Source organism: Larus michahellis, chromosome 24 (genome assembly GCF_964199755.1).
Source record: "Larus michahellis chromosome 24, bLarMic1.1, whole genome shotgun sequence".
In the NCBI taxonomy this organism is placed as follows: Eukaryota; Metazoa; Chordata; class Aves; order Charadriiformes; family Laridae; genus Larus; species Larus michahellis.
This window is the reverse complement of record NC_133919.1, coordinates 493,903-521,493: the sequence shown is the minus strand read 5'-3', so window position 1 is coordinate 521,493 and position 27,591 is coordinate 493,903. Positions and strand designations below refer to the sequence as shown.

At 50.5% G+C, this 27,591-nt stretch overlaps 1 long non-coding RNA gene across 1 annotated transcript; it reads left to right on the top strand.

The window, feature by feature from the left end:
- The first annotated feature begins 13,735 nt into the window (after nt 1–13,735).
- LOC141734755 (uncharacterized) lies at nt 13,736–20,824 on the top strand. The gene is made up of 4 exons (XR_012584590.1): nt 13,736–13,836; nt 14,894–15,048; nt 17,245–17,445; nt 20,464–20,824. It is a non-coding gene; the product is annotated as an uncharacterized LOC141734755 (long non-coding RNA).
- The last annotated feature ends 6,767 nt before the right edge of the window (nt 20,825–27,591 follow it).

The following is a 27,591-nucleotide window of genomic DNA, read 5'->3' as shown; positions in this document are numbered from 1 at the left end:
AACATTTAGTCCATGGTAATTTGGTTTCTAAAATCAGTTTCGACAATTGTCTCTTAATGGTCTGGTTCCTCCTCAACTTTTCCTGATGATGGGGGATGCCAGGGGGTATGAAATTCCCACGCTATCCCTAAACTTTCCATAATTCCTTGAAGGATTTTAGAAGTAAAATGACTGCCCTGATCTGAGTTTATATTCTCCACTAACCCGTATCTGGGAAGAATTTGTTCTAGTATTATCTTAAATACCCCTGCTGCAGTAGCTGACACCAAGGGGTAGGCTTCCACCCATCCAGTATGATGCTCCACCAGGACTAAAAGATCTTTTCGCCTGCCTGTTGGTGGCAGTTCAGTGAAGTCTACCTGTATACTTTGGAACGGTCTCAAGCCGGGCTCTCCTCCTCCTGAAGACTGCTTTCTCAAGGCTTTCTTGTTTGCTTTCTTACAAATAATACATCCCTCACAAATTTCTTTGGCCATTGTCTATATGCCAAAGCATCTGTACTTCCACAAAACTATTCGCACATTGCTTGCGTTCCCCAATGGCTTCCCTGTTGTAGCACCGTCACTATTTCTCTCATTGTTGGTTGACCATTTCCCTTCCATCAGGCAGAATCCATTTACCACATGTCTCCGCTGCCCCTGCTTCTGTCATTGCTTCTCCTGCCCCAAGGCCGCCTCTTTTGCCACCTTGTCCGCTAATCTGTTTCCCCTTGCGGTAATTGAATTGCCTCTCTGGTGACCTTTAATGTGTAAAGCTGCTATTTCACTTGGTATTAATATATTAGCTAACACCTGCTTTGTACGTTCTTCGTGTAAAAGTTCTTTCCCTTTGCTGTTTATTAGTCCTCGTTCTTCCCAAATTTTACCAAAGGTATGCACTGCCCCAAGGGCATAACAAGAGGCTGTATGTATTGTTCCTTCTCCTTTCTCCAATTAATTTAAGTGCCTGGTTTAAGGTATACATCTCACATGTTTGAGCGGACCACGCACTAGGTAATTTTTCAGATGCTTTTACTTGTTGGTGTCGCGTTAAAAGGGCTGTAGTTTCGATACTTGTCTGTCAGAGTCCCAGGACTTTCACTGATTTACTATCAGAGTCCCACCAAAGGACTTTCACTGAATCAGATTCACAAATAATCGAAATTAGTTATTTTATTGAGAGCGACAGAACAGATTCGAGATTGCCGTTGATAAATTCGCTAACTACAATAGCGCTAATTACTTAAGGTTAATATTGCTAGCAAAAATAATGATAGTACAACAACCCGGGGTAACGTTCCCCAGAGGGTGAAGGGCGCAGCGCTTACCCAGAAAGGCGTCCCTGCCTGGGGTGGAGGGAGAGAACACAGCCCATGGACTGGTCCGTCAGGTATCAAGTTTCTTCTCTCCCAATTTAACAGTCATTTTCTCCATCCTTTTATCCCCAAAATTACAAGGTTTCCCTCCCCTAGGTGACGTGTAGTATGATTTGGGTGGAGAGATGAGTGCTATAGCCATATATGTTTAGCATGATCTCTAAAATCTTCATTAGCATATACAGGGGTGTCAACTTTAATATGCATTTCACAGGTAACGAGGCAAAGGTCAATTACCAGACATGGCAGCCTCTCAAGGAAACAAAGAGCTACACAAGGTCTCTGTTATCTTGATTTTACTGTCTCTGCTGACGAAAAGCAGGGCTGTCCTGGCTCCCCAAGACTACCCCGTCATTTATGTATCCTGTGATAGCCAGACAAGCCTTCACTCCCCTGGGCTGCACAAGAGATAGCAAAGCCAGTCTGAATTGCTCTTTGAGCACAGAGACTTCACCTCATTATCCAAATTCCACAGTTGACTCACTCCATTTACCACCGCATGTCCATGACACCTCTTTCCTTCTATCACTCTTGAAGAACCGTCTACGAACAAATGAAGACCCCCAGATAGGGGTTCTTCCCTTAAGTCAGGTCAAATCTTAGTCTGGTACTCAATTTACATCTAAGCATTCGTGTGTAAGTTCTTCATCCTTTGCCTCAATATATATATATATTTTTTTTTCACAGAAAGCTCACTGGGTTAAGGCAAGGGCTGGTAGTTAAAATCAAATCATCCTTTTCAATTAAAATTCCTTCATACTTCAGTATTCTTGAATTGGTTAGCCGTTTTCCTGTGGTTTGGGCTAAAATGGTTTTTCCTTGGTGAGGGGTGCTACCTTCTATCATTCCCCTGGCCACCCTCGGGAGACCAGATCTAAGAGTTTAGATAAATAGGCCACTGGCTGCCGCTTATCCCCCCCCACTCTTGAGTTCCTAACGCAGCCCCTTTGTCTACAGTTAACAAATAGTTGAAAAGATTTCTCCAAAGAAGATAAGGCTAAAACTGGAGCTCTGATTAGTCTCTGTTTTAAATCTTACACTAAATCCTCCTCTTCTGTCCAAACCAATACATTTGGTTCTTCAGCTAACAGTTTGGAATATAGTCCTTTAGTCTTTTGAACACACCCCTCTATCCACAGTCCACAGTACCCAGTCGGCCCCCAAAATTTTCTCAGTTCCCTCTTGGTCTTTGGCAGAGGTAAATCTACTATTCCTTTGATCCTCTCAGGATTTATTTTTTTTCGACTCCCTTCCCTGATTAGATGTCCCAAGTACTTCACTTCTGTTTCCACGTATTGCAATTTTTTTATTATTTTTTCTTTTTTGAGACCATCAAACCTTACTGTCCCAAAAAGTTCCGTAACTCATTCGTGGCTTCTTTTACCCTGCCTTCTTCCTTCCCACATACCAGTAATCATCCACACACTGAAGCAGGGCCACTCGCAATGGAGGGCTGAATTGTTCAAGCACTTGTTCTAACACTTGCCAAACAAATTAGGGGATTCTGTAAATCCCACAATGATAACACCCTACCGGTGAACCCCGAGCTGCTGGTAGGAGTGGTCGGGGCAGTCCTCGTCCCGTTATTCACCCCTCTTCCTCGCCCCCAAGCAACAGTCTAAGGGGTCCCACTTCGGGGATTCAATTTCTTTGTCCATTGAAACATCACCGACAGTCTGGGCTGGGAACATATAAAATGGATTTGGGAGTTCCTGAATCTATTCATCTTGACCCAGCAAAAAGCATATTCACCTTCCTCTACTTCCTTATTATTCCTTATTATTCGCATACATGTTTAAAGTCTGACAGACCCAGTCTTCATCACATCCAAATTTGGGCCAAAATACACTAGGAGGTCTTATGGGTTCTTTGGTCCAAACAAATTCAAATGCAAATGCAAACATGTCCCCCCTGGGACACCTCTGGGATCCTCTAAGACAGACACAGGACCCCTAGGACACCCCTGAGACCCTTCCCAGAATGTCCACGGCCCCCCCGGCCCCTCCGGGATGCGGTCCGAACAAAACAAATCATTTTCTTTTTATCTTTATCCCTTGTACAAGAAGAATCATTCCAAAACCTCAACATTCTCCCCTAAAGGACTGTCTGGGGGAATGTTCCCGGGGTCTTTCTTATTATCCCCTTTTTCATCCCTAGGCCTAGAATCCTTATTTCCCATTCTGAACGCAGACTTTCCTTACACCCCTTCCTTTCGCTTCGTCCTTCTCCAGCTGCGCCCCTCGCGGGACTACAGAACCGCGGATCCGGACTCCACACTCGCTTCGTACCGCAGTACGTCTCAGTCACTCACACACAAGTCTCTTAGAACGTCCCGACCACCAAGGCAATACTTTAACAGTCCGATTTTCCTTACCTTGGTCCGTGCACGGAGTTGCCTGGTCGTACTCTCTGTGCCTACTGCACCTACCCCTTCTCCCCCTGTGCTTCACAGAGTCTGCCGTACAACTGGGTCTCGAGATCTTAGTCGATTCCTCACGGAATCCCCACTGACGATCCACGAGGCCGTTGAAATCAACGGGACGCGTCTTCCCGTCCTTCGGCGACAGGGACTCCCAAGAAGATGACTTCGGCTCCCGGACGAGCCCCCAAATTGTGAGAAACAAGTTCCGGTCTGAATGAAATAGGCTCAGGCAGCATCCTCTGTGAAGCACATTTTTATTCACGTTCTTGCAAGAGCGGGTGACCTAGCAAGTAGGCACACTTCCAGTTCTTGAAACACACCTTTTTATTCCCTAATCCCGGCCAAATTTTTCCCTCCCCTGTTTCCCATTGGTTGGGTACTCCAGGGTTCACAGTCTGTCTGAGGCGCCTAAAATTCTTCCCGCATGTCCTGCCTCTGTTTACTTCTCTTTATGCTACACCCAAAGGGATTATCTGACTAGTTTATTTCTTTCCTTTTTGGTAAAAGATTGCTCAATGTCATTAGCCCTGGTTAAACGTTTGACTCCCCTTCTAGACACTAATCCAGTAGGAATCAGTTTGTCCTTCTGTCTGTGTGATAAGAGATGTTCTACAAGCCTTTGCTGGAGCCTCTTGGTGTTAGTCATTCCTTATCGTGTCACCTCCAATGGAAACGGCTTTTCTCCTCTGCAAAAGCAATACCTGCCTTTCTTACAAGAGGAACCCAAATGAACACCGGACAAGTTGATTTTTTCATTGCTGCTGTTGGATAAAGTTTAGCTGGGAGGACTTTTTAACCTTAAAACAGACGTCTTCAGGTCAGGGCTAAATTATGCCTCCACAGGCTGTCATTATTTCATGACAGGAGCAGGTCAAAGCTCAGCACCGGAGGCGGTTTTGTGCAGCAGCCCTAAATTTTCGGGAGGGTAGAGGCTTGGTTTGACACATCTGACTGCCATCACCTTCGCTGTAGAGCCACAGGGCGACGCAACAGGGTGCCGGTGGCTCTATTGTACTGGACACAAACCTCTCCTTGGGTTTTTCTTTGCTTTGTTTTTGTTCTTTTCTTTCTTCTAGTGAGCTGCTGCTGGGAGCCGTAGCTACCAACTTCACCTTCCTGCCTAAACACACGGCAAATTCCTACAGATAGGGCTGAGGAGGCCCTATGCGGATCCATTCTGCGGATGTTGTGCAGAATCCCGGCCTTTTCTGGGAGCATGCAGCGGCGGGTACCGTCTCCTCCCGGTGTCACGCACCCAGGGGAAGTGCAGCCCCCTCCGAGGGGGACCCAGAGCTGCTTGTTTCCCAATGAGGAGACTAAAAGACCCGAGAGCAGGATTTGAGGGAGGGCTGGGCAGGGGAGCGTGCCACCGAGGGATGCTGCGTGACCTTCCCTCGCACCCTCCAGGTCCTTGTTCCTGTCTCTGCGTCACTCCAGGCAGCGCAGCACAGGCGACAGTCACAGAGGCATTTGCCGTGTGGCACAAGGAGGCTGCGGGTGCAGCTTCATCCCCACAAAGCTCGGCTGGACCAACTTGGTCCTTTCGCCCCGTGAAAAATACTGTTGAAAGCAAAAAGCCCTTGCACACAGAGCCCTTGGTAGGGGCCGGGGACACCCAGCCCCTCTGAGCCGCTTCCCTCCCCAGCAGGAGCTGGGGGGGCTGTTGGGGGGGCCGTTGGGAGGGGGCGGAGCACAGGGAGCCCCAACATTCCATCCTGGAGACGCCAAAGAGTCCTTAGCAGCGGAGAGACTGAGGGGACCCACCATGGCGCTGCCACCTCCGTGGCTCCCACTGCGCGGCCCCCGTGCTCCCCCAGCGCCCCAGAGACATCAGGCATTTGTGCTCCCACAAACCTTCTACCCCCAAGGCAGGGAACGACCCCGACCCACAGCCCGGGGACGCTCTCGGGGCCAAGAGCGCAGGAGGTGACCATGGCTCCTGTCTCTCTTCCAGGCGCAGCCACCCTGTTCCCACCGCCCGGGCAGCAGCTGCTCTTCCCCACGGCCTGGGCACCCCCAGTGGGGGCGGCCCCACAGGCCCCACCACCAGGTATGGCACCCCTGTCCCCTCTGCCACCCCAACACCTTTTCGCACCCATGAAACCTGGGCGCCTTCAGCCTCCCCCTCCCCTCTCCACGGTCACCTTCATCATCCCACCTCCCCTGTTCCCCCCCCGGCAGTTCTGGCACGGGGGCTCAGCAAGCCCGGCTGAGTGTCCCTGCCCTCGCCTGCCCAGTGAATCCCAGTTCCTGAGAATTTCCACAATACTTGGGGCCACCTCTCGGGGACGAGAGCCCAGGAGGTGACCGCCGGCCATGGCTCCTGTCTCTCTTCCAGGTGCAGCCACCCTGTTCCCAACCCCCGGGCAGCAGCAGCCATTCCCTGCAGCCTGGGCACCCCCACTGGGGGCAGCCCCACAGGCCCCACCACCAGGTATGGCACCCCTGTCCCCTCTGCCACCCCGACACCATCAGCACCCAGATGGCCATGGGGGGCGGCTCGGCGGGTGCCCCGGAGGGTGCCCCCGGCCCAGCACGGCTCCCTCCCACCCACACAGGGCTGCACAGGACCCCATGCGGCTGCTGCTGCTTTTACCCGCGCTTCTTCCACGTCGAGTGGACCCCCACCAACGGGCCTGCGCCAGCCACTGCCATCCTCGGACACGGCGCCGCTGCTCCACCAGGTGCTGCCCTGTGGGGCCCCGGGGGCTGCGGGACCCTCCCGGCCTGGGCAGCCCCTGGCACCCCCCAGGGACAACACCCACTGCCCCAACTGACGCAGCTCCCAGACTATGGCCACCAGGGCACAGCGGTGCCCGCAGTCCCCCCGCTGCTGCTCACCTCCATCCCCGGCCACCAGCACCTCAAGGCCACCTACATGGGGGCACCCCCTGCCAGCCGCGTCCCCATGGGCACCTACTTCCCCCCCAGCCCTGCTGCTGCCCCCCACAAAGATGCTCCTGGTGACCTGGGTTCCAACACTGAAGTCATCGAGGACATGCTCCTCCAAGAGCCCCTCTGGCTCTTTTTTTCCTCCTTGGACACGGTGGAGGTCTCCCAGGACACTGACACCACCATCACCACACCTGGGGACCCCGGTGGCATCATCAGAGAGGGGAGGGCGGTGGCCCCAGCACCCACCCAGCTGCCAACGTCCATCCCTGCCTTCGAGAACACCAAGGAATGGTCCTCAGAGACCAACAGCTCCAGCAGGGCCTCCCCCACGCAGACACCCCTGGGCAGCGACATCTCCTGGAGCACCATCAGCTCCCCAAAGAGCAACATCTCTCCCTGGAGCAACATTTCCTCCGAGAGCGACATCTCCCCAGAGCTCACCTTCTCCCCAAAGAACATCACCTACTCAGAGCAGGACATCTCAGAGTACGACAGCATCTCGCTAATGACTGACACCTCCTCGAGCAGCAACAACTCCTGGGAGAGCGACGTCCCCCACAGCCAAGCCCTTGGGGACGCAGCCGGCCACCTTGAGAGCAATGTCCCCAGGAGCCCCTCTGCTGTCCCCCACAGCCAAGCCCTCGGGGACACAGCTGGCCACCTTGCAGTGCCCCAGGAGGTGCCTGTCAAGTACTTCGGCGTGGAGGTGACCCGGAAGGCCGTCGTCATCCTGGAAGATATCTTCTCCAGGACGAAGTCCCAGGAGCCGTGTGGGGACACGGGGATGGAGCTGCCGCCAGCCCAGCCTGCCATGGCGGAGAAGCGGGGGACGAAGCGGGGGACAAAGCAGGGGACGAGCTCCCCGTTGCTGCCACCCAGGAAGCGCAGGGCTCTGGCAGACAGGCCGGGGGTGGTGGGGGGGAAGAGACGCCCCCCAGCGAGGAGACGCAGATGAAGGGGCGCGGGGGGGGGTGCATTTGGGGAGTGGGGGGAGGGTTGTATTTAGGGGAGGGGGGTGGGGGGGCAGATTTAAGGGAGAGGACTGTACCTGGGGGGGTGGTGTGTTTGGGGGGGCTGCGGAGAGGGACATGTTTAGGGGAGAGGGGGTTAGAGTAGCTTCGATAGGGCCTTTTCTCTCCTGTTTTTCCATTAAAAGTTGTAGCGGGCAGTGTGTTTGGGGAGGTGGGTGTGTTTAGGGGAGGCAGGTATATTTAAAGAAGGGGTAGTGTATTTTGAGAGATGGGGGGGTGAGTTTAGGGGACGGGGGGTTAGAGTAGCTTCGATAGGACCTTTTCTCTCGTGTTCTTCCATTAAAAGTTGTTTCTCCAGTCCTGCTCCGTGCCTGTCTGGGAGGGGAGGGAGCGCGGGGGACAGCGGGAATCGGCCCCCACCAGGTGCCACAGCCCCACACGGGACCCCGAAGGGCACCAAGCTGCCCCCAGGGCCGAGTGACCGCCAGTGGGGTGGCAGTGGCAGAGGGGGACTCCCCTGACCCCTTCCCCAGGGGCAGCCAGGACAGACGGGTCCCCGCCGGACCCACAGACACAGCCCTACGCAGAAAGCAGCACGGAGCCCCCGGGACAAGGACAGACCTTGGGGAGCGGGAGGGGACGGACACACACGACCACAAGGGCTGCCAGGCCTTCGGCTGGACCCCGGCCAGCATCCCCTCCCGCGGGGACAGGCCTCGGGGCAAAGCCCCCAAAGCCTCGGGACAATCACCCCCGTCCGCGGCTCCGCAGCCCGGCTTTGCCTCCCTGCGCTGCCCAATCACCCCAAATCACCCCCACAACGGCCAGGGGGGAGCTGCCGGCCAGGCAGGGACCCTCCTCCCCTTCTCTGCCTGCACCTTGGGCAGCCCCGACACCAGCCCGGGGGGAAATAAGGAAAGAAATAAACAAAGAAATCACAGCAGGGGCCAAAAGTGCCTGGAAACCCCAGCTCTTTATTGCCCGTTCCCCCTCCCAGCTCCACAGCCCGGGGCCAACGCAGCCAAGGGCGCCTTCGGGCAGCGGCCGCCCCTCTGCGGGTCCGGCGCACAGAAGGTGCGGGGGGAGGTCCCCGGTCCCCGTCGGGGCACCCCCAACGTCGGGGGCTGAGCCCCTGCCCCAGGGTAGCCCCAGGGACGCCGCTGGGGCGGGGGGAGCCGCTGCGGGCCCCGGGCGGGCGCAGTCCCCTTGGCCTCGGCAGGGCCCTGCACAGCTCCCGGCACCGCTGCTGCTCCGCGTCCGGCCTCCCAACCCCCCGCCCCGAGCACCCTCCTGCACCCAAAACTCCCGTCCCCTGCAGCAGCTGCACCACCACCGCCCGCAGCTCTTGGGGGCCGCAGGGAGCTGCTCTGCGCCAGACGAGGAGGAAAAGGGAAGAGAAAGACCAGAACCCAAACTGCAGGGCTGACCACGAGTTAAAGCGTGTTCTTAAGGGCATTGTCCAAGGGCCTCTTGGGCACAGAGAGACTTGGGGCATCAACCACCTCTCGAGGACGCCTCTTCCAGGGTTTGACCGCCCTCTTGGTGAAAAAATGCTTCCTAATGCCCAGGCTGAACCTCCCCTGGCGCGGCTTTGAGCCACTTCCACGCATCCTGTCCCTGGATGCCCAGGAGAAGAGCTCAGCACCTCCCTCTCCACGTCCCCTCCTCAGGAAGCTGCACAGAGCCACGAGCTCGCCCCTCAGCCTCCTGCTCTCCAGATGAGACCAACCCCCAGCGCTCACACGCTCCTCAGAGGACATGCCTTCCAGCCCTGTCACCACCTTGCTTGCCCTCCTCTGCACCATCCGAGGACCTTCCCACCCTTCTCCAATGCTGGGGCCCAGCACCGCACACAGTGCTCCAGGTGAAGCCGCGCCAGCGCTGAACACAGCGGGACAATCCCCTCCCTTGGCCGCCTGCTTCTACTGTCTTTGATGCCCCCCACGATGCGTTTGCCCTCTTGGTGCCAGGGGACACTGCTGGCTCCTCTTGAGCTGCTCACCACCCCCACACCCCTTTCTGCAGGGCTGCTCCCCAGAGCCCCCTCCCCATTCCCACTGCTGCCGCCGTTACTCCCTCCCTCCCACCTGCAGAACGCGGCACTTGGACTGCTTCAATTTCACGCCGCTCAGGATTGCCCAACGCTCCAAGCCATCTAGAGCCTTCTGCAAGGCCTCCTGGCCCTCAACACACTCAACAGCACGTCCCACTTTGGGATCACCAGCAACCTTCCTAATGGGGCATTCAGCTCCCAAAATCCAGGGGAGCAACTCTGCCCACCCTTTTTCTGACAATTTGAAACTCAACCATTTCATGATGTCTCCAGCCAAGACCTTCCCGTCTCCCACAAGTCCTTCTCTGCTCACAACCACCAGGTCTCGCAGGGCATCTTTCCTCGATGGCCCCCCGAGCGCTGCCGACAAGAAGTTCCCATCTCCCACAAACTGCAGGAACTGCCCAGCCCTGCTCCTCACAGCACCAGGGGCTTCCCACATGCTGTCTGGGGAGATGAAATCTGCCAGAAGGAGAAGGGCTCCTGACACAGAGGTGTCTCCTCATCCCCTAGAGATTCAGAGCAACATCTTCTCTGCGTTCAACACCTCCCCAAAGAGCAACATCTCCTTTGAGAGTGACATCTCAGGGCACGACATCTCTCCAAAGAGTGACACCTCCTTGGGGCGCGACATCTCTGCAGAGCGCAACACCTCCTCCAAGAGCGACACCTCCCCAGAGCACAATTTCTCCCCAAAAAGCGACATCTCCTCAGAAGACAACAGCTCAGACCGCAACATCATCTCCCTAAAGAGTAACACCTTCTGGAGCAGCGACAACCCCTGCGAGAGTGACATCTCCTGGGAGAAAGATGTCCCCAGCAGCGCCTCTGCTGTCCCCCACAGCCAAGCCCTCGGGGACAAGGACAGACACCTTGCAGTGCCCCAGAAGGTGCCTTTCGAGTACGCGCTTGTTCTGTGGCCTTCCCTTGTGACGAATAGCAGATATGGGGACGAGATGGTACTACGGAACTGATAAGTGGCCTACACGCTACCCAAGCCAACATTTCCTCAAATGTTGATGAAATGCTGTCCTTTGTGCGAACTTTGCTCACCACAATGTACCAAAACACACCTCCATCCCGGAGGCTATCCGCCCCCGAGGGGTGAACACTCCTCCTTGAATACATTAATCATAATAAAAGTACGTATGACTAAAGTCACTCAAACTCCACTTTGAAGATAAAAAAATAGTATAAAAATAGCCCAAGAGAGAGGGGATGCCAGGGAAGACACCATCGTGAAGAATTCCACCGCTGATTTCCGGGATCAGTCGACGGGCTGAGCCTTTCTTCCCCCCCCATAGGGACGCCTTTGAGTAAGACTTCAATTACACCGAGCGCTTTCTCGGGGACTTAGAAATTTCTCTAGAGAATCTCTACCCTACATTTATAGCCAGGCTGTATCATTTATAATTTTGTCGCGCGTTTTCTATACTTAACAATATCTTTGTTTGCACGTGCTTTGCAGACAGTGTATTTATCACCAGCAATCCTAAAGAACCTGTATATCTGTTGTTTAAATAAACTGCACTGTTTCAGTAGCTGGTCGTTTCGGTGTCTCACTGAACGCGACCAAAACTTGAGAGAGGCCGTGCTAGTTCAGGAGCACGACTAGACTGAAGGTGCAGCCCACTATTAGTGTATCCAAATCGTAACAGTTTAATACATATTAAACGCGATCGGACTGATAGTGCTGAATTGGGCATCACTCAGAATTTAAACCTAGCCGCACCTGGCCTCCCACCTCGGTGAGGAGTGTTAGAACGCAAGGGGGTTTATCTTCTGCCAAAACCGCTTGGCCCCGTTTCACGTAAGAACTTCCCATATCCACTGCAAGGTTTAATTGGTTTCATGGCACCGGATCCCAACAAGGATTTAAAATGATCCGGTTGCTAACAGACCTGGTTGCTTTAACCCTGAACCCCAGCACTGGAGGGACGCAGCCTCCCGATAAGGACAATGCCCCTCTTGCTGGGCAGTCACCCAGAATCGGTGCCAAAACGGGTTCTGAAGTTTGGTGACCTGAAGACCAGCCTCACCCCTGGCAATGCCATGCCGAGAGTCAGCAGGAGCCACTGAAAAGCTCCTCCCCACCTCTCGCCGTGCCTGTGCAGAGCCACATTTGGTCATCGTGTCTGGAAACGCTCCCTCCGGCTACCAGAGGGGGACAGGTTGCATGAATTCAAGCAGCAGCTTTTCTCCTCAGAAGCGAGTTATCATTTCTTTGGTTCTCAAGATGACAGCACCCACCCGCACCCCAAAAATTACCTTCGGCGTGATGCCGTTTGAGGAGAGCCCACTGGGAGGACTGGTCCTGAAGCAGGTTTGTGCACGCAGCCGTCTCTCCACGGGTGACGTCTGCCCCAAAGCGCTCGCATAGCCTTCGGAAAGGGAGGTTACCGCCCTGAAAGAGACAGCAGAGAGATGGTTTGTCAGGAGATTTGCTCTGTTCCAGATGTGGCAATGGCAAATTTGGACAAAAGGAGAGAATTATCCACCTACTGTGGTCAGCGGAGCCAAGTAGAGCTTGCCTTGGATTTCCAGCTGGAAAACAAGAAGGATGGAGGAGCACGTTAGGAGAGCTGAAGCAGCAGTGGTTAAACAGAAGGATATTCCAGGTAGCAATTGTAGCACTTGCCTTGGCTAAATGTCAGTGGGAAACCCAGGAAATCACTGGTTTTTCTTTGAGAGCCCCAACTATTCCAAGAGAATGTATCACTTGGAGAAAAGAACCCGAAACTGGAACCGCTCCGTTTGTTCTCAGTGCTCGGCTTGGAGGAAACTCAAAGCAGTTACAGATCTAGAGGGATGCAAGACTGGCTAAAGGATGAACACGGAGAGGGGCCAGAACTGCTCCAAGCACCCGTCGCTCCCCGGGTGATGTTGGGTGCCCCACGAAACGCTCCCAGGAAGCCGGCAGGAAGCCGACTGCTGTAACGTGCCGCAGAAGGGCAGTGACGTACCCACTTGAGGGGACATTTTAGCACTAGCGCTTCAGGGAAGCTGACGCTTTACTTGTCCCGCTCAGCTCATCCTGCTTCACCCTCTCCCAGGCAGCCAACGGAGCTGGTTTTGCCGGCGCAGTCCCCTGCTATGCGCTCCCTGCTGGGAGCCTGCCCTGGTGCGTCTCTCTCTTCAGTGTGCTTCCCTAGACTTCCAAATCAATGCAGCCCTGGAGGGCTCACCGGGGTCCCAAATCCCCCACCCCAGAGCAGCGCAGAGCAGGGCCCCCGCACCCTACCTGCGTTACCCACGGGCACAGCCTGCTCTGCTCGTAGCGCTTGGGCTTCATACACGGCCTGCTCTTCTTCTGCCCCCGGGCCCGCTTCCGCTCCACGGGCTCCTTCTCCGCTGCTCCACCATCCTCTCGGCTTTCCCCGTCCTGACCGAGGTCCTCTGACTTCACCCGTTTGGCGGGGGGCTCGCTCTGGCAGCTGCCGACCTCCTCCTCCTCCTCGACCTCCTCTTCCTCCTCCTCCTCCTCGTCCCCGCCGCTGGGCTCGGCCCGGGCCCGCAGGTAGGCATGGAACTGCTCCTTGGAGGCGAGGAACCTACAGAAACATCACACCCCTGTCACCCCAGCCATGGGGGGCGCGGTGTGACAGGGCCATGGGGGACAGGGGGCTGCTGGGGGGACAGCGGGGCCGGGCACGTACCGGGGGGGGCAGTGCAGAGGCTTGGCATGTACCGGGAGGGGGTTATGGGGGGGCCGTACACGTAGTGGGGGGGTTATGGAGGGCCCTGGCCCCTACCAGGGGGGTTATGGAAGGGCCATACCTGTACCCGGGGGGTTATGGGGAGGTCTGCGCATGTACTGTGGGGGTTGGGGGGGGGGCCTGGCACGTACCGAGGGGGGTTAGGAGGGGGCCCGGGCACGTACCGGGGGGCCGGCGGGGCGGGGCCGGGGCCGGGACCGTCGTGGGCCCGCACTCACCGGGGGCCGCCGCCGCCATGCTGCCGCACGCGGGGATGAGGGCAGGGGCCGGGCGGGCCACGTGACGGGGGCGCGTGCGCGGGGCGGGTAGAAAAGGCCCGGCGGCGGCCAGGCCGCCTCAGAGCGGCGGCGGGGCCGGGGTTTGTGTGTGGCCGGGCCGGGGGCGGCGGCCGGGCGGGCTGTGTGAGGGGTCGCAGCGCCGCTGAGGTCAGTGTCCGTCCGGCTGTGGGAGGCTCTGAGCGCTCTGCGGGGGAGCAGGGCCTGTGGGCTGGGGGCGGCCCTCAGGAAGGGCCTGGCCGTGGGGGCAGGACCCCCGGGGGAGGGGCTGTCCGTGTGGGGAGGGGCGGCGCGGGGCGGCCGGTGTGTGGGCCTTGCACCGGGGAGAGGTGTCGTCCCGTGTTGCGGCTCCTGAGGGCCTGTGTTTTGGGGCACCTCCTGGGTGCTGGCCTGTGAGGCGTTCGGGATGAGCAGCAGCTGCTGTGCCGGGGGAGCAGGGCTCATCCTGGCTCGAGGGACAGAACAACCCCCCTAGAGGCCCCCATCTGGTGACCTCTGAGGGGTTTTGTGCTTTGGGGCTTTGGCTCTTCTGCCTCCTGCTGGCTGTCAGCTGGAGAAGGTGGAGCTCTCTGCAGAGATGCAGGGCGCTTGGTGTGGGCTTTTGTAATGTGGGGTTTTTTGAAGCAGTAAATGCAAGGCCTGGTTGCTCAGGGCTCAGCCGTCTCCCATTGCACAGAGGTGTAAATCTGCTTGAAGCTGTCCCGTGGGCAGAATTCTGTTGTGGCTGCTCTGGCAACACAGTTTTCCACATTACCCCTTGGAAGCGTTTTCAAGCTCAGCCCAGCTGAGGTGTGAGAGGGCTTTGTGTTGTGGCTGCTGGTGGCCCATGGGAGGAACTGTTTTTTTCTCCTCCTTTGGTGCAGGCTGTTGTGCCTTCTTCCTGCTGTGGGCAGGCTGCAGGATGGATGGAGGAGCCGTGGGACCAAGTCACGTTCCCTCTGGGGGCTGGGGTCGTTCTCTGGCATGGGCTGTAGCCAGCACAAAGCTCACTGCAGATGTTTGGTGCTGCCACACGTTCCTGGTGGGTGTATGAAGGAGGCTGTGCTGCTAATGCAGCGAGCAAGGGCTGGTGCTCATGAGACTCCCAGAGAGCAAAGTCTGTCCTTGTGTTTGGGTGGGAGTTCAGTCTGAAAGACAAAGTGAGGTGAGAAGTGTGGGGTGCTTGGTGTGAGGTGGCACTCTCTGACCTCTCTTTCTTCCCCTATAGCTGCCACATCTTCCCCATGTGTTTGGGACCCTGGTTGCAGCCTCTCTAGCTCCATAGTCATGGAATCGGGTCATACGGAGGTTGGAAGGGTGTCCAGGGGAGCGAGGAGCTGTGAATCCTGCGTTGCGGCTGTCGGAGCTGGAAGGATTTCATGGGTGGGTGTCGACGCGGAAGGCTCGGACAATAACACAGCGACCAATGTGATCAGGTTAATGCCAGTTTATTACACAGATAGCTCAGTTGTTATAGACGTTCTGATTCCGCATCACGCGCCGACAATTTGCTGATTGGTTGCACGAGCTGTGCACGCGGCAAGCAGCATATTATAATTGGCTTAAAGCATCTGTCCACGCGGACAATCACCCCTCCTATATCCTGGGTGAAGTTCTACATTTCGCACGCTGAATTCAGCACACTTTCTCATATCTTGTTGGTCTCAGCATTTCTAACATCGCTACAATGTTTTCACATAGCCTTCAAACTAACAAAGCCTACATAGTTGTTAGCAGCTCTTGGGTGCTTGGAGTGTTCACAGGATGACCCCTTTGTATTAAAAATCCTCCAACAAATCTCCCTTTTTGTTTTTGAACAATCCAAGCACCTGAAAACATTTTTTCCACAGACGCTTCTAAAGATCTTCGTAGACAAGAAAACAAACAAGGTAAAATGATCAGCAATATCATTACAACAATCAAAATTACAAGGCCCTGTTTCAACAAATCTTGCACCCAGCCAGCCAGTCCCCAAGAATTAAACAATTGCTCCAACCACGAATGACCCTGAGTGAGCTTATGCATATTGTGCTGTAACTGGGCTAAGTGGTCATGAATGGAGCGTGAGTGATCAGACAAATTCATACAACACATGCCTTCAAAATCCTCACAACCATGGCCTTGTGCTAACAACAAAAAATCAATAGCAGCACGATTCTGCAGCACAGCATGTCGTATACTATCAACATCTGTTAATAAAGCAGAAATCATCTCAGAAGTCAGGTTAAACTGTTTTATACTCCAACAGGCTAGCTTTTCTAGATCTGTTAAAGCCTTAGCTGCAATCACACCTGGAGCTAAAAAGCCTGCAAAAACTTTTGACGGGCGGTCCCAAAACTTGATGTGATCACTGCACTCAGGGGTAAAATCGGTAATCGCTCGTTGTGATCGCCGTGACTGGTTTCTAAGATTAATAAGACTAATCCTGTCAGGAGCAAACAAGGTAAGTCTGCCTAAATAACACGGTCCTCCTACTGTGTGACTAGGAGTGCCTCCCCAAGCTCGATCACCACATATCAAAAAATATCCAGGTGGAAGTAGCTTTGGAAAAGATGCATTATTCCAAATCCCTCCATATGATAGTCCTAGGTCAGCACCTTCGTTTTGACAATAATTACTCTTAATAAATGATACAGTAGGAGTAACATTTTGCATACCAGTGAAAGCACCTGTCATCTTAAACCCATAATCTCTTTGTAATACTGAATTTTGTCCTCCCAATTCAATACATCCTAAGCTAAAGTTGCCAATATGCTTGCCAGTATTGTTTCCCACATGATGTCTCACTGCTGGAAGTGACCCCAAAAGATCCAATTCCTGCAAAGGAAGAGGAATTGATCGGTTTAAATGATTAATGAGATGACCTTGAAATAAGGATCCTACTCCTTTTGGACACCAATAGCTGTCTGCAGATCCTCGCAACAGGTTACAAGTGACGTTAACCTGCTCTGATTCTAACAACGAACTATTTGTTAAATTGACTTGGGATACATAGCCTTCAAAGTCCTCCAATCGCAGGAACAGAAAACCAATCAAATATGTTCGGAAAGGATCTGATGGAGTAGCCATGGATAAGCAAAAAGCCGAATTGCCTGTCTGATTTGCCCATGTTACCCATATGTTCTGCCTAGGGGATATGTTTGTAATACCTTCCACTTCTGGTCCCACTAAACCAATAATCATTATCTCAATTATCCAACCCATGTTGCTGCTATGACTTTCCTTTTTGCTTCCAGCCAAATCGCCTTGCACACTTTTTCTTCGTCTTCTCCCACTCTTCCGGTTTTACCTTCCAAATGCGAGGTATTAAAACTTTTCTGCTACATGCCCTGTTAAAATAGCTATACAAACAGCCTGTTGTATTCTTACATACTGAACTTCCAGACAATCCAAACACCAAAACCCTGTCAATCCGGCACGTTGATAAAGTTGCTTCTTCCACTCGTTACACTTACAAAGAACCCACGATTCACATTCTTTACAAGCTGGACATATGACAGTTGTCAAGCCTGCGAGAGCCAGAGTGGTGAGTTCACGTGGTCACATCACCCTCTCGCGTTCTACTCTCTTGCGTTTCAGGTTCCCTCCACGGCTTAATCCAACGTGCTGGTACCCATCTTGGACCTTGATCTGTCAAAACACAAACGTATCCGCGACCAATCATTTTTATCTCCACTGGACCCTTCCATTGCCCTGATTGCCAATCCTTATACTGTACCCGTGCTGGTGTGGTTGCTTGCAAACCAGACCGTAATGACATGTGATGAATCACTATCGGAGGTGAGTCACGTTCTCCAGTTAACTGCAAATAGTTCAATACATATAAAGCTTTTGCAAGGCGTTCTGCAGGAGAAGAGGTAATTTCTCCCCCTTTTTGTTTTTGCAAAAGCGCCTTCAGCGTAGCCTGTGCACGCTCGACTATGGCCTGTCCTGTGGTAAAGTACAGAATTTAGCAAATCGTTGAGAAACATAAGCAGGTCCATTATCGGTTTTAATTTCCTGGGGTACCCCCAAAACTGCTATAGCTGCACACATATGCTTAATAACATGTTTGGCTGTTTCTCCAGTTTGTGCTGTGGCCCAGATGGCATGCGAATAGGTATCAATGCTTACGTGGACATATTTGAGCCGTCCAAATTCAGGAACATGGGTAATATCCATTTGCCATAATTGCAAGGAATGCAACCCACGTGGGTTCACGCCCAGGCTAAGCCCAAAACCAGTTCCTTGGCAATCTGGACAGGATTGCACAATGCCACGTGTCTCAGAAATAGGTAAATTAAACTGTCTCGCTAATACTTTAGCTGATTGATGAAAAAATTCATGAGACACTCGAGCTTGTCCAAATAGGTTCGTTTGACGGTTCTCCTAGGTTGCTGCAACCAAACGGTCAGCACGATTATTACCAATGGCCAGGCCATAATCAGGTTGATGGCTACGTATGTGCACTATAAAATAAGGATACGTTCTCTGATTTAACAAATGTAACAATTGTAACAATAACTGATATAAGACAGAATTTCTAAGAGATCGAAGCATCGAGCGTTCCAGTCTCATAACAATACCAACCACATACATAGAATCTGAAACAATATTAATCAGTTCATCCTGCCAATTTTGAAAAGCCCACACCACTGCCCGTAGTTCTAAAGTCTGTAAAGAATCTTGTAAAACACCATCGAGCAGTTTGGAATGCCATTGTCCATTAAGGTACCAGGTAATCGCTGCTCTTTTTGATTTCTTTCCGGCATCCGTAAATACCGTGAGTCTAGATATTGGAGAATTCGAACGTCATGGAGTCTCTTCAAAAGTTTGATTTCGGATTAATGGCAAAAGTTTCATCGGTGGGTAGACATTAGTGATTTGTCCAGAAAAATCCGCTAATGCATATTGTAAAACCTCTGAGGAAGAGAGAAGCCAATCCAGATAATTCTGGGTAATTGGAACATATATAACCTCCGGCTCATGTCCAGTTAAATCAACGATACAACGTCTGCCTTTTATAATAAGGTTAGCAAACATTTCTGTACGAGTACAGACAGTATTCTTAGGTTGGTAAGACAGAAAACCCCATTCTATTATAGACACCGTACAATCGACCTGTTACACTAACAAATCTACCAAATGTTCTCTGTCAGACCCAGAATTTATCACAATCAATTGTAGGGGAACTCCTGTTAAGCGTTGCACGCACCTAGTCATGATTTTTTGAACAATGAAATCTAAAGCTTTTTCTTGAGTTGGTGAGAGTTGCCGACAAACTTCAGCCTGTGTAGAAGTACCTAGCAGTGACATTAAAGGAGCTAGGTCATCATTGGTGATACCGGATACGGATCGCACCCATTGAATATCTCCTATTAATTTCTGTACATCTGTTAAAGTTTTAATTTTGGTCGTCAGCTGAATCTTTTGAGGCTTAACAGTACTTTGCGTAATAATCCAACCTAAATAGTGCCATGGTGCATTCTTTTGTATCTTTTCAGGAGTAATTTTCAGACCCTTTTGCTCTACAGTTTCAGTTAACTCCTTCAGAGTTGTTTCAATATCCAGATTTGGGCCTGCCACTAAAATATCGTCCATATAATGATATACAAGCAAAAATGGATTATTTTCCCTAAACGGACGTAAGGCCCAGGCCACAAACATTTGACACAAGGTGGGAGAATTCTTCATTCCTTGTGGCAAAACAACCCAATGATACCGCTTAGCTGGTTCTTTCTTATTTGTTGATGGAACGGAAAAGGCAAATTTTTCTGCATCTTCCGGATGCAACGGTATAGTAAAGAAACAATCTTTTAAATCTACAATAAACAAATTCCATTCTTTTGGTATCATCGCAGGTGATGGTAAACCTGGCTGTAATGCCCCCATATCCTGCATTACTGCATTAATAGCTCGGAGATCATGTAATAGGCGCCATTTCCCTGATTTTTTTGGAATAGTAAAAATAGGGGTATTCCAAGGGCTCGTTGAAGGTACAATATGACCTGCCTCCAACTGTTCCCGTACTAACATTTGAACAATATGCAGCCGATCCTCTTTTAGCGGCCACTGGTCCACCCACACAGGAGTTGTAGTGGTCCAGGTGAGTTTTAATGTTGGCTGCTCGACCGTGACCGCTCCTAAAAAGGCGATGTCACAAGTCGAGCCCCAAGCTGAGAAAGCACATCTCTACCTATCAAGGCGACAGGTATCTGCATCACATAATGGCTTGACTGAGACTACAGTTCCATCTATAAATGTAAAAGAAACTAAAGTTTGGCTGATCATTGTCCTTTGTGGACCCCCTACTCCGACTACGCTCGTCGCAGCAGGAACAAGGGGCCACGCTGATGGCCAGCTAGAAATAGGCACAATCGTAACATCAGCACCTGTGTCTATCAACATAATCAGTGTAATAGACGATCCTGAAGGATGTGTCATAACCACCTTTTCTTCAGGCTTGCCTCGTTCAATATCAATAGCTAACAAAACATCAGGAGACTCTATTGAGCCAAAACCTCTAGCACCCCTCTGTTTTGCCAGCGACCTCAGAAGCATTGATTGAAATAGTATCAATTGTGCAATTTTTGACCCTTGTGGAATGGTAATCGGGGGGGTCAGCGTATATACTATAATTTTTATAATCTCTGTATAATCAGTGTTGATAAGGCTCGGTACAATAAAAATGCCCTGACGGGACACGGAGGAGTGCCCAATTAACAGAGCACTCAGTTTATGGCCCAGCGGTCCTCGTTGATCTGAATCAATTAGAGTGACCGCCGTTGTGACTAACGTGGTATCTACTGCTGTTGCCAGGTCCATTCTCGCACTTCTTGCAGTGGCGGTGACGCAACGCTCCAGGCACCCTGTACTGCCTCCTGTACTTGTGTCATAGCGCGAGGAGGACGCATCGCGCTCGGTACCCGGTTTCCCGATCGCCTACATTCCACAGAATTATGGGTGGCACTTCGACAATTCACACACCATCTACCTCTACTCTGACGTGGGGAGCTTACTTGCCCGCTCGCTTGTCCCTTACTTGCATTTCTGCAGTCTTTACGAAAATGACCTGATTTTCCGCAATTATAACATTTCTTATCGTTATTATTACATTTTCCTTTTGATTGCTGTTGCATCAACGGACGTACTGCAGCTCCAACAGCAGCAGCCATAACCGTAGCCTGTTCTTGGGAAAGCACTCGCTCTGCTGTTTCCAGCAGCTGAGCAGTGGTACTGCCTCGAGGTAGGGTACTAAGAGCTTATTTAGTTTTATCATTTGCATTATCAAAAGCAAGTAAGTCTAAAAACTTCGCTTTCGTGGTCTCATCAAGGTCAGGGTGAGCAGAAATAGCCGCATGCAATCTATCAACAAACTCAGAATAAGGCTCCGTAGATTTTTGGCGAACATTTGTAAAAGCAGGAGGAGTTTTTTCCCCTCTAATCCCCAAAAAAGCCCTGTGAGCTAACTGTTGACTGAGTTGCAAAACCTCCACAGCAAAATTAGCTTGCCAGTCAGTCCGAACGTAAGGTCCCGTCCCCATTAACATCTGTGTTTGTACCCCATACAAAGGATCACCTTGAGGACGCGGGGTGGCAGCAGCCTGATCACATAGGTTCTGCCACACACTGAAAAACTGCAACTGCTGAGAAGGGGTGAGCAACATTTGAGAAATCTGCTTTGAATCATGTGGTGTGAGTAAATTCGCAGTAAATAAATGCTCTACCATAGCCCTAGTATAGGGAGAGCTTAGTCCATATTGACTAACAGCTTGTTTTGCCTCCTTTAACAATTTCCAATCAAACAGTTCCCAATCTTTTCCACCCCCCGCATTAGCAAACACCGGAAACGCCATAGGATCAAGAAACACGCCCTCAATTGCCGCATCTCTAATTACTCCCCTCCATCGGTTTGTTAATTCTTTCTCCCCTCCTACCGCTCCCCCACCCCCCGCATTTTCCGACGATGGTGGCCACGACAAGGCATGATGAGGCAGTGGCAAAGGAGCAGGGTAAACTGGAGAAGCTCGTGAACTGGATTGATCGTCTAGACGAGCTTCCATCTCTTCCAACTTTTTTAACAACTCCCGGAATTGATGGTCTGTCAGTCCACCAGGTGGTACTCTAGTGCTGCTGCCGGGTGATGGTGGAGTAGAGGGTGGCAGAGGAGGGTACGGTATTGACTGATCCCTGGAATCCTCAGGGGAGTCTCCTTGGGTATTTTCAACAACAGTGTCTTTGGGAGGGGGAGGAGGAAACATAGTTTCTTCCTCTTTTCCACTTTCATAAACAGATATCTCAAGAGAGTCTGTAGTGGGAGTAGGCTGGCTCGGGGCAGTAACGGCGCGACTCGCTACATTCCCCTGTGTTATTCTGCAGCCCCGGGGTTGAGGGACAACAGCTTCTGGCGATCCCCCAAAAGAAAGACTCGTGGGAGAAACATCCTTAACTGCAGGTGTTAATGCTGCAAAGGCAGAGGCGGCCGCAGCACGTTCTGCCTGCATTGTTTTCAAAGTCTCTGATACTAACCTCCACACGGCGGAGAGTTTCTGTGCCTCCTTGGATCCTTTACTTACGTCATCCCACAACACCGCTCCTATTTTAGCCCACGTATCTTGAGCAAAAGCGGTAGCAACAGTGGGGATAAGTCCTTTATCCCGCGCCCATACTAAGAGCGCCCTCAAGGTAGGCGTATCATACTTTAATCCTCTCGTAGAGAGTATATGTTGGAGGAGCTTAAATACTGCCTCTTCTTCTTTGGAGAGTGTAGACCCCATCTCCTCCCCGGCCGCTCGCTTGGCCAATGCGAGATTCCCTACCTTGATGCGCTAGCGTCTTCCTGAGTGCCGGGGCAGCACTCGCCTATCGACCGGCTTCTTCCACCCCCTACGTTCGTCGGTTGCTCATCGGGTATTCGCTGATCCCAACACCGATCTGAGGGTCCCTGTTCGGGCGCCACGTGTCGGCGCGGAAGGCTCGGACAATAACACAGCGACCAATGTGATCAGGTTAATGCCAGTTTATTACACAGATAGCTCAGTTGTTATAGACGTTCTGATTCCGCATCACGCGCCGACAATTTGCTGATTGGTTGCACGAGCTGTGCACGCGGCAAGCAGCATATTATAATTGGCTTAAAGCATCTGTCCACGCGGACAATCACCCCTCCTATATCCTGGGTGAAGTTCTACATTTCGCACGCTGAATTCAGCACACTTTCTCATATCTTGTTGGTCTCAGCATTTCTAACATCGCTACAATGTTTTCACATAGCCTTCAAACTAACAAAGCCTACATAGTTGTTAGCAGCTCTTGGGTGCTTGGAGTGTTCACAGGATGACCCCTTTGTATTAAAAATCCTCCAACAAATCTCCCTTTTTGTTTTTGAACAATCCAAGCACCTGAAAACATTTTTTCCACAGACGCTTCTAAAGATCTTCGTAGACAAGAAAACAAACAAGGTAAAATGATCAGCAATATCATTACAACAATCAAAATTACAAGGCCCTGTTTCAACAAATCTTGCACCCAGCCAGCCAGTCCCCAAGAATTAAACAATTGCTCCAACCACGAATGACCCTGAGTGAGCTTATGCATATTGTGCTGTAACTGGGCTAAGTGGTCATGAATGGAGCGTGAGTGATCAGACAAATTCATACAACACATGCCTTCAAAATCCTCACACCCATGGCCTTGTGCTAACAACAAAAAATCAATAGCAGCACGATTCTGCAGCACAGCATGCCGTATACTATCAACATCTGTTAATAAAGCAGAAATCATCTCAGAAGTCAGGTTAAACTGTTTTATACTCCAACAGGCTAGCTTTTCTAGATCTGTTAAAGCCTTAGCTGCAATCACACCTGGAGCTAAAAAGCCTGCAAAAACTTTTGACGGGCGGTCCCAAAACTTGATGTGATCACTGCACTCAGGGGTAAAATCGGTAATCGCTCGTTGTGATCGCCGTGACTGGTTTCTAAGATTAATAAGACTAATCCTGTCAGGAGCAAACAAGGTAAGTCTGCCTAAATAACACGGTCCTCCTACTGTGTGACTAGGAGTGCCTCCCCAAGCTCGATCACCACATATCAAAAAATATCCAGGTGGAAGTAGCTTTGGAAAAGATGCATTATTCCAAATCCCTCCATATGATAGTCCTAGGTCAGCACCTTCGTTTTGACAATAATTACTCTTAATAAATGATACAGTAGGAGTAACATTTTGCATACCAGTGAGAGCACCTGTCATCTTAAACCCATAATCTCTTTGTAATACTGAATTTTGTCCTCCCAATTCAATACATCCTAAGCTAAAGTTGCCAATATGCTTGCCAGTATTGTTTCCCACATGATGTCTCACTGCTGGAAGTGACCCCAAAAGATCCAATTCCTGCAAAGGAAGAGGAATTGATCGGTTTAAATGATTAATGAGATGACCTTGAAATAAGGATCCTACTCCTTTTGGACACCAATAGCTGTCTGCAGATCCTCGCAACAGGTTACAAGTGACGTTAACCTGCTCTGATTCTAACAACGAACTATTTGTTAAATTGACTTGGGATACATAGCCTTCAAAGTCCTCCAATCGCAGGAACAGAAAACCAATCAAATATGTTCGGAAAGGATCTGATGGAGTAGCCATGGATAAGCAAAAAGCCGAATTGCCTGTCTGATTTGCCCATGTTACCCATATGTTCTGCCTAGGGGATATGTTTGTAATACCTTCCACTTCTGGTCCCACTAAACCAATAATCATTATCTCAATTATCCAACCCATGTTGCTGCTATGACTTTCCTTTTTGCTTCCAGCCAAATCGCCTTGCACACTTTTTCTTCGTCTTCTCCCACTCTTCCGGTTTTACCTTCCAAATGCGAGGTATTAAAACTTTTCTGCTACATGCCCTGTTAAAATAGCTATACAAACAGCCTGTTGTATTCTTACATACTGAACTTCCAGACAATCCAAACACCAAAACCCTGTCAATCCGGCACGTTGATAAAGTTGCTTCTTCCACTCGTTACACTTACAAAGAACCCACGATTCACATTCTTTACAAGCTGGACATATGACAGTTGTCAAGCCTGCGAGAGCCAGAGTGGTGAGTTCACGTGGTCACATCACCGTCTCGCGTTCTACTCTCTTGCGTTTCAGGTTCCCTCCACGGCTTAATCCAACGTGCTGGTACCCATCTTGGACCTTGATCTGTCAAAACACAAACGTATCCGCGACCAATCATTTTTATCTCCACTGGACCCTTCCATTGCCCTGATTGCCAATCCTTATACTGTACCCGTGCTGGTGTGGTTGCTTGCAAACCAGACCGTAATGACATGTGATGAATCACTATCGGAGGTGAGTCACGTTCTCCAGTTAACCGCAAATAGTTCAATACATATAAAGCTTTTGCAAGGCGTTCTGCAGGAGAAGAGGTAATTTCTCCCCCTTTTTGTTTTTGCAAAAGCGCCTTCAGCGTAGCCTGTGCACGCTCGACTATGGCCTGTCCTGTGGTAAAGTACAGAATTTAGCAAATCGTTGAGAAACATAAGCAGGTCCATTATCGGTTTTAATTTCCTGGGGTACCCCCAAAACTGCTATAGCTGCACACATATGCTTAATAACATGTTTGGCTGTTTCTCCAGTTTGTGCTGTGGCCCAGATGGCATGCGAATAGGTATCAATGCTTACGTGGACATATTTGAGCCGTCCAAATTCAGGAACATGGGTAATATCCATTTGCCATAATTGCAAGGAATGCAACCCACGTGGGTTCACGCCCAGGCTAAGCCCAAAACCAGTTCCTTGGCAATCTGGACAGGATTGCACAATGCCACGTGTCTCAGAAATAGGTAAATTAAACTGTCTCGCTAATACTTTAGCTGATTGATGAAAAAATTCATGAGACACTCGAGCTTGTCCAAATAGGTTCGTTTGACGGTTCTCCTAGGTTGCTGCAACCAAACGGTCAGCACGATTATTACCAATGGCCAGGCCATAATCAGGTTGATGGCTACGTATGTGCACTATAAAATAAGGATACGTTCTCTGATTTAACAAATGTAACAATTGTAACAATAACTGATATAAGACAGAATTTCTAAGAGATCGAAGCATCGAGCGTTCCAGTCTCATAACAATACCAACCACATACATAGAATCTGAAACAATATTAATCAGTTCATCCTGCCAATTTTGAAAAGCCCACACCACTGCCCGTAGTCCTAAAGTCTGTAAAGAATCTTGTAAAACACCATCGAGCAGTTTGGAATGCCATTGTCCATTAAGGTACCAGGTAATCGCTGCTCTTTTTGATTTCTTTCCGGCATCCGTAAATACCGTGAGTCTAGATATTGGAGAATTCGAACGTCGTGGAGTCTCTTCAAAAGTTTGATTTCGGATTAATGGCAAAAGTTTCATCGGTGGGTAGACATTAGTGATTTGTCCAGAAAAATCCGCTAATGCATATTGTAAAACCTCTGAGGAAGAGAGAAGCCAATCCAGATAATTCTGGGTAATTGGAACATATATAACCTCCGGCTCATGTCCAGTTAAATCAACGATACAACGTCTGCCTTTTATAATAAGGTTAGCAAACATTTCTGTACGAGTACAGACAGTATTCTTAGGTTGGTAAGACAGAAAACCCCATTCTATTATAGACACCGTACAATCGACCTGTTACACTAACAAATCTACCAAATGTTCTCTGTCAGACCCAGAATTTATCACAATCAATTGTAGGGGAACTCCTGTTAAGCGTTGCACGCACCTAGTCATGATTTTTTGAACAATGAAATCTAAAGCTTTTTCTTGAGTTGGTGAGAGTTGCCGACAAACTTCAGCCTGTGTAGAAGTACCTAGCAGTGACATTAAAGGAGCTAGGTCATCATTGGTGATACCGGATACGGATCGCACCCATTGAATATCTCCTATTAATTTCTGTACATCTGTTAAAGTTTTAATTTTGGTCGTCAGCTGAATCTTTTGAGGCTTAACAGTACTTTGCGTAATAATCCAACCTAAATAGTGCCATGGTGCATTCTTTTGTATCTTTTCAGGAGTAATTTTCAGACCCTTTTGCTCTACAGTTTCAGTTAACTCCTTCAGAGTTGTTTCAATATCCAGATTTGGGCCTGCCACTAAAATATCGTCCATATAATGATATACAAGCAAAAATGGATTATTTTCCCTAAACGGACGTAAGGCCCAGGCCACAAACATTTGACACAAGGTGGGAGAATTCTTCATTCCTTGTGGCAAAACAACCCAATGATACCGCTTAGCTGGTTCTTTCTTATTTGTTGATGGAACGGAAAAGGCAAATTTTTCTGCATCTTCCGGATGCAACGGTATAGTAAAGAAACAATCTTTTAAATCTACAATAAACAAATTCCATTCTTTTGGTATCATCGCAGGTGATGGTAAACCTGGCTGTAATGCCCCCATATCCTGCATTACTGCATTAATAGCTCGGAGATCATGTAATAGGCGCCATTTCCCTGATTTTTTTGGAATAGTAAAAATAGGGGTATTCCAAGGGCTCGTTGAAGGTACAATATGACCTGCCTCCAACTGTTCCCGTACTAACATTTGAACAATATGCAGCCGATCCTCTTTTAGCGGCCACTGGTCCACCCACACAGGAGTTGTAGCGGTCCAGGTGAGTTTTAATGTTGGCTGCTCGACCGTGACCGCTCCTAAAAAGGCGATGTCACAAGTCGAGCCCCAAGCTGAGAAAGCACATCTCTACCTATCAAGGCGACAGGTATCTGCATCACATAATGGCTTGACTGAGACTACAGTTCCATCTATAAATGTAAAAGAAACTAAAGTTTGGCTGATCATTGTCCTTTGTGGACCCCCTACTCCGACTACGCTCGTCGCAGCAGGAACAAGGGGCCACGCTGATGGCCAGCTAGAAATAGGCACAATCGTAACATCAGCACCTGT